We start from the raw sequence: 7,345 nt of genomic DNA on the forward strand, positions 1-7,345 counted from the left end.
GTCACTATCTTTATCTTGAGAAGAAAAAATAATCAAATAAATTTTGAGTTCAAAGGAAGCCCCTTGCAAGTGGTAAACAAATACAAATACCTGAGCCTTGATTTTCATAGCAACCTCAGTTGGGAGGTTGTTGGAGAAAAATAATACAAGGGGATTGAAATGCTTATACATACTTTAAAATAGATGTAAATAAATTGTTTGGGAAAAAACAATGAACACTTTAATTGGGTTGTTTGTTATGCTTGTGGTACTGTATAAATGCAAAGTTTGGGACAAAAAATGTTAACATTGAAATTGAGACAAATAGAAAGGATACAAAGACATTTATTTACAAGAATTTTCAAAATAAAGTCAAGGTTTCATACGAGATAGTCTTGGTCAGGGATAACTTTAAGAAAACTCCCTTGAAAGAAGATAAAATCCTGGCAAATCTTCCATTATTTTGGGAAAATCTATTAATTATGTTGACAAATATTTCTTTTTTTGGAAAAAATATCTAATTTTAGTTGCAAATTTTGTGTTACTAGAAATTTGTAGAAAATCTCGTCGAATTATACTTCTATTCAAGCAAATAAAATAATGTTGTTGGAAAATTATACTTGAACCAAAAAAAAAGTTTCATTGAAAAATTATGCTTGTATCAAAAAATAATTAAATTTGTTTGTGAATTAGACTTGCATTCAAATAAATAGAATACGTTTAGTGACAAATTATAGAGATATTCAAAACTATAAAATTAATTATTTGGCAAATGTGCTGGTAAGTTTTTGAAAAATCATAATGTGGATGGTGAAAACATCAAATGCTAAATTGTAATGATTAAGTTACTTGATGAATTTATAGCTTTAAATAGACTAAGATATACATCATTGATTGACTGCATATTTAGGGAATTTCTAGTCATACTATGATAATTTCTACATAACCCATATAGAGAAATTTATGCAAACAAGTATTTAGAATCTATGAATTCATTTGCAAAAGAATAAACAACATATCATAAAAGATAACACAAAATATACCTTGGGAAGACCTTTAAGATGTAAAAACCCAATCTTTAAAAGCATTTATTGCTCATGTATTACTCAATAATGAAAACATTACAATACATTATGTAATGTGTACACCACCTCATATCCTAACAATCAATGCCATTGTATTGGGGATGACGTGTCTGTAGAATGCATAAGCACAAATTTGAATGAATTTTCCTTTTAAAACTTACACTAAATTGAAGACATGCATTGCAATAAGGATCCAACATGTGGTGCTTACTTGTGTGTCAATACGCTTGCCATAAAAACACAAAAAATCAAAGATTTTAGGCACACTCCACGTCAATGCTACATCGTTGTCAAGAAAGTCTAAGGATATATGACATGTGGATGCTAGGTTGCCAACATTGGCGATGATGATCAAAATTACCATCCAAGCATGCTACATAAATGAAATGACTTAAAATATTATTTTTCACCTGAGACTTTAATTCTATTGGCCAACTTGATGATCTTAATTTAATGTGTCTATGGGAGATATTTGAAAAATAACAACAATCTCCTCTTTGATTGAGCACAAGCAAAAATTATAAAGAATTGAAATCGAAAAGACTTATCAATGTAGGTGAGTGATTAGTGCATAAAGGTTCATATGACAGACTTATTTTAAAGACGCCATATCATAAACAATCAATGTTGAATACTAGCATGGTTGGGTTTCTTCCTCACTTGTACTTGTTGCCATGGATTCTACCATTGATATTTTTTTGAATAGGTTGCAACTTGCTTTCAGGGGGGCAATAAGGGGGCAATAACTGCTATCAAGCTTTATTTTTTTTTTCAAATATGCATCTCCTATTGTTTTGCATGCAATTAGAATGGTGTTGAGAGATATTTTCCTTGTGGCATCTCACATATATCATGTAAACACAAACATCGATTTTATGTTTGTGGTTGTTATATTGGATCTTCAAGAGAGAAAATTTGTTATCATAAGGGTTATGGAGGTTTTGGTCTTTTCAAACTGGCGTGGTGGGTTCCATGAGGGTTTGGGAAGATTGGGCTTTCACATTGGCAATGGTTTGTGATTAGTTATGTTACAACCATATAATGAGCCCTTTATTGCCTTTATGGTAGAATCCTTTGGCTACGACATGGAGGCTCATAGGAGAAAAGCGTCTACAAGTCTCAGGTTTTTGAAAATGGTGGCTAGGGTGTCTAATGACGTTTTTGTGGACTTGCCTTTCTATTTCTTTGAGGATGGTGCATCTAGGTCTTGTGTTGGTAGATGATGTAATATCGCTTATAAATATGATAATATAAAAATGATTTTACATTTTCTAGAGTAGTTTGTGGGACTTTGTGTTTGTATCAAGCTTTTATAGAGCAATTTGCTAAGTACAATAAAGCTTTTGTAAGCATCTCAAGGGCCTATGTAAAAGTGTAATTCAAGCCATGAAAAGACCTTTTGTAAATTGTATACTATTATTTTAATATATATTTCAAGTGCCTTTCATCTTTCACCTTAAGGATTTTTTTTTTTGATTGTAAAAGTGTTATCATGGCCATCAAAAGATATTTTGTAATTTGCATGCTTTTATATTAAATTGAGTAAAATTAAAATGAATATTTAGTCAAATTTACTAATATTCATTTGAATAATTACCTTAAATTATTTTAAATAAATTATTATAGTTGAATTATTTAACTTTTAAAAAAATATTTAATAATTTGTCAAAGTTATTTTATTAAAGTTAAATTATTTATTGGAACGCGAGATTAAAATTATTCATTTGTTTTAAGTTGCGTTCTTGTACTCTAATGCGATGTCTACTTTCTCGATGACCTGTGTTGACATCTTTAGCCATGGGGCCACCATATTATAGGAGGTGGTCTCTTATTGTAGCGCAACATCTCTTCACAACTTAGTTTCATGATATTCATGCAAATCAAGCTAGCACTAATGTGCTATTATGACATTTGCAATATTCGTGGTTTAGGTTTGGGTGTTTTCCTTGGTTCTTATCAAGTATGATTAATGATATTGATTGTAAATTTTAGTGAAGCATTGTGAAATATTTTTGAGCATGTGTGCTAGAATTTTGAGGTTCCGCGAGAATCCAGACCACATAGATTTTTGATTTGTAGTGATAAACTACAATTAATGATCGAGTGCTAGGCTAACCTCATATTTTTTCTATAAAGAGGGTTGGTGAGTTCAACTAAAATTATTCTTAAATCTACAAAATCATTTTGAGAATAATTTTGTAATAAGTATTTTTGGAGGTTAGTAAGTATGATGCCATCATATAATTGGGGATACTATAAATTCTCTTGGCTTGAGTTATGTAGTTTTAGAGTAAAAGAGAGACCAATTTAACTTAGAGTTAGAATGGGTGGACTATGGGTGGTGACAATGGGGAGAGCCTCTTTCCAGTGGACTATGATGTTCTTTGAGTAATGTTGGTGGGTATGAATGGTGTGATGGTTGGGAAGGTATTTCTTTTGAAAATTGTTAACAAAAATAATAGAATTGCTCCAATAGAGAGCAACAAAGATGCTGAAAGGAGCTACACCAATTTTTATTAAAGATATGATAAACCATTTAGTAAAAAAATACCAAACCAACTAAGATTAGCTTGTGCATAAAGACATTGGACATTGTGAAAAGTAAATACCTGTTGATCTACAAGGAAGGATACAGGTGAACCAAACACTACTACACCTTATAATGACATTCTTGAGGATTAAAAATTTAACAAATTTTGGAATATAAAGCATCCCATTTACTGTGAAGAAAATAGTGATGATGATGGAGAAAGCGAACCCTTAGATCCTAATCCTAAGGTAGACTATTCATACAAACTTGCTTTGAGTGAGACCATAAAACAAAGAATACTTTAGGGGAAGCTATAGTGAAAAATTGAGTTATGAAGATGGTGGTTTGGGATCCATAAGACAAGGTACTTGGGTTGTAACAAAGTAACCCCTAGAAACATGGTGATTTTTGAGGCCTTGGAGTTGATGAAAATGATAAAGAGAAAACATTGATAGATGATACGATTTAATTTGTTTTAGCCAATCTTCATTTTCAAATATTCACTCACATAGTAAAATAAATAAAAAATAGTGCCACAACAATAAGTTCATCACAGGAAGCCAATACTACACGAGACAAAAAAAGTAAAAGAACTCAATGATCAAAGCATTTTGAAGAAGCAAAAGATTATGGTAGCTCAAAGTCCAACTACCTCCATTTTCACCTCAAAGGAATTGTTTCACGAAACACCCCTCCAAATTGCTAGTGTGATTGGGATAGGCATGGTTAATCTACAACCTTAAATAAATAGAGACGCCCCCAAGATTTCAAGTACTTTTTCTCTAGTCAACTAATTGATTGTGTCAACAATCTTAAGTTTTGATTATGAAACAAAGTTTAAAAAGATAATAGAAAAGTATAACGAACACAATAAATAAGTGCTAGAGGAAATTATTGCAACTTTAGAGCATACAACAACTAGGGCATTTCCCACATATGATTCAAATATAGAAACTGTAGAGTACATTTTTATTGTGCCCAAAATAAAAAATAAACTAGAGCATTAGATGCATCACTCTTAACTATGAGATGATTACTATCCAAATAGATTTTTGTAGAATGAAAAGTTATTGCAAGATTGATGTATCAAGAAGGAAAAACCAAGTGGTGTACACATTATTACTGAAGAAAGAGAGAGATAAATAGTTTGGAGATTCAAATAAAAAAGTTACAAGAAGACCTAGCATAGCAAATTAGAAAGCATAGATGAAAGCAAAATATAACAAGAGGAAGGGTTTAAAGAAAATGATAAAAAAATTGATTCTACATCTATAGACAAAGGGAATGAATAGATAGAGGTGGAACTAAATGAATTGAAGAAAAAAAAGATGAAAGCATAAAGAATATGATACTGCAAGAGCCAATTCAAAAAAATACAACAAAACTTGGCGACAACCAATGCCTTAGTAAATATAGCAAAAGTCCAACTAGACCAATAGAAAGAATTTTTTTTTTGGAAATTTAGATATAGGAAAAGAGAAAATACAATGAAACAATGATTACAAAATTGAAGGAAGTACAAAATAAAATATAGTCTTCCTAAAATAGAGTATTTGAATTTTGTACGAAAATAGTAAGGCATATAAAATAAATGATTTGAGATAAAATAATGTAGATGAATGATCAGTTGTGTCAATTGTTTTGAATTGATTGATGGTCTAATACATATTAGGAAGCTAAAAAAAAGTTGATGTTGACAACATTAAGTTGAAATCAAAAGTGAAAATGGCATTATCAAAATTTGCACACTCTACAAAGCTAGTGGTAATGAATTGACATTCAAAGGAATTCAGGACTAGATTGCTGCATTGATAAAGGTATTATATATCATTTAGAAATATTCCAATCTAGGTGAAGTAGAGGAATTTATATATCAATTTGCAAAAAATATGCAATAGTTGTATCAAAAGGTAAAATATTTTAAGGAGCCTGGTTTGCTATTGACTTTTGACACAATAGAGCAATATATTAGTGATGTTTCTTTCAATAGGAAAATAGAGGAGAGAATGAAGCTTGATTTGGAATAATTTCCTCAAAAGCTAGATGAGGATTTTTTTTAGATTCTATCAAACCATTGATATCCTTGAATGCAACTTTACTGTCAATTATAAATTGTTAATAAATTTGCAAGTTGGATACCATATCTTACAAAAATTTGCACTTCCATCAATAGAATATTGGAACATATTACATATGGTAATATGAGTTTCCAACCCAATATTGTGCAAATTATTTTTGAGCAAGATATTGTGAATTTGTACTAATTCTATGTATTCCTTCAATGAAATACCAATAAATTGAAATCCATTTGTGTTTAAATTATCAATTCATCTATATTATTTAATTTCTTAACTGAAGAAATTTAACACAATTCAATGGGCAATTGAATACTAATACTTTGCAATATTTTGAACTTTGACCTACTAATGACTATCAATGTAATCCTACTTAATAATCCAATTGTAAGAAAAAAATTCTCCTAGCATTCTCATGAAAGAAATTAATCTACCCAGTAAAAAAGAGTAATCAATATGTTGGACATTTTTAGGGTTTATTAAGTATTCAATGGCCCTTTATAAACTCATGCACAAATAAATCAATTAAGCTCCTTATATATGCACACATTTAAGTTGTCCCTACCATGTCTCCGACAACTCATTCATGACCACATGTTGCATTCTTATTGCATCACACTTAAATATTTGTATCTGTAGTGTCATAAAATTGCGACCCTAGCAATTTACGACTGCATTAGGGTCCTCATGCATGCGAACTCGAATCCTCTAGCCTGATTGGAGATTGGAGAGCGCTCGACTTGCGAAAAAAGCTTCTTCCTTGGCCTTTGCATCACCTCGACTGCATTCTGTAGTGGAGAAAGGGGCAGGACAGGGGCGTTGCGCCCTTGTCCCTACCCTATTTTAGGGAAAGACCCTTCCTAGAGCATGTCTTGTGGGTTGTGCCTCGTGCAGGCAACCTCCCCGATGTTGGCCCATGACGAAATTCAAAACCTTCAAATATGTATTTAAGGGGGCCTTTGTCCTCTCATTTGCATAAGTTGGAGTTGGATAAGATTGGAGTATGCACAAGTGATCAAGTATTCAAGAGCATTCAAGAGCATTCAAGCATTCTTTTCCAGCATTGAGCATTCTGAAGTCTCCCTTCAAGGCTAGGTGTTGTGTTCAAGTCAAGGATTCAACCACTGAAGAGGAGATTGATTTCAACATACAATTCCATACAAGCATTTTTATCAACATTGCTACTATAACCTCCCTTGAGGTGATTTACAATTCAGTCTTTCATTTACATCTACTTGCAAGTACTTTCTTTCATTACTTGGTTAATTCCAAAACTAGGGTTTGACCTAAAGGCAAACCCCTAATCCCAACACATTTCCCTCTCTTTTTTGTGTGTAGGTTGCAGGTGCATAGATGTACTTTCAAATTTAGGCTTCATTTGCAGAGGTAGAAAAACCCTTTTCGTTTGGTGTATTTTTCGAAGGACCATGTACATTCCCACCACGATCTGAACAACTTTTTGTCAAATTTGCAGGGCGACTTCGTCTTGACATTTTACTGCCAAATCCAGGTGCACAACTTCATCCCATATTCAGATGTCAAGTTATAATCGATTCTTTGTCACTTTTGCACTACACAATTCAATCAATTTCCTTTCCAAATCAAACAAGGAAGAAGGGATCATCCTAACATTCTTAATTCATTCAGAATTCAATCTATCACCCTTGTGTGGAGAT

Source organism: Cryptomeria japonica, chromosome 7, assembly GCF_030272615.1.
Source record: "Cryptomeria japonica chromosome 7, Sugi_1.0, whole genome shotgun sequence".
In the NCBI taxonomy this organism is placed as follows: Eukaryota; Viridiplantae; Streptophyta; class Pinopsida; order Cupressales; family Cupressaceae; genus Cryptomeria; species Cryptomeria japonica.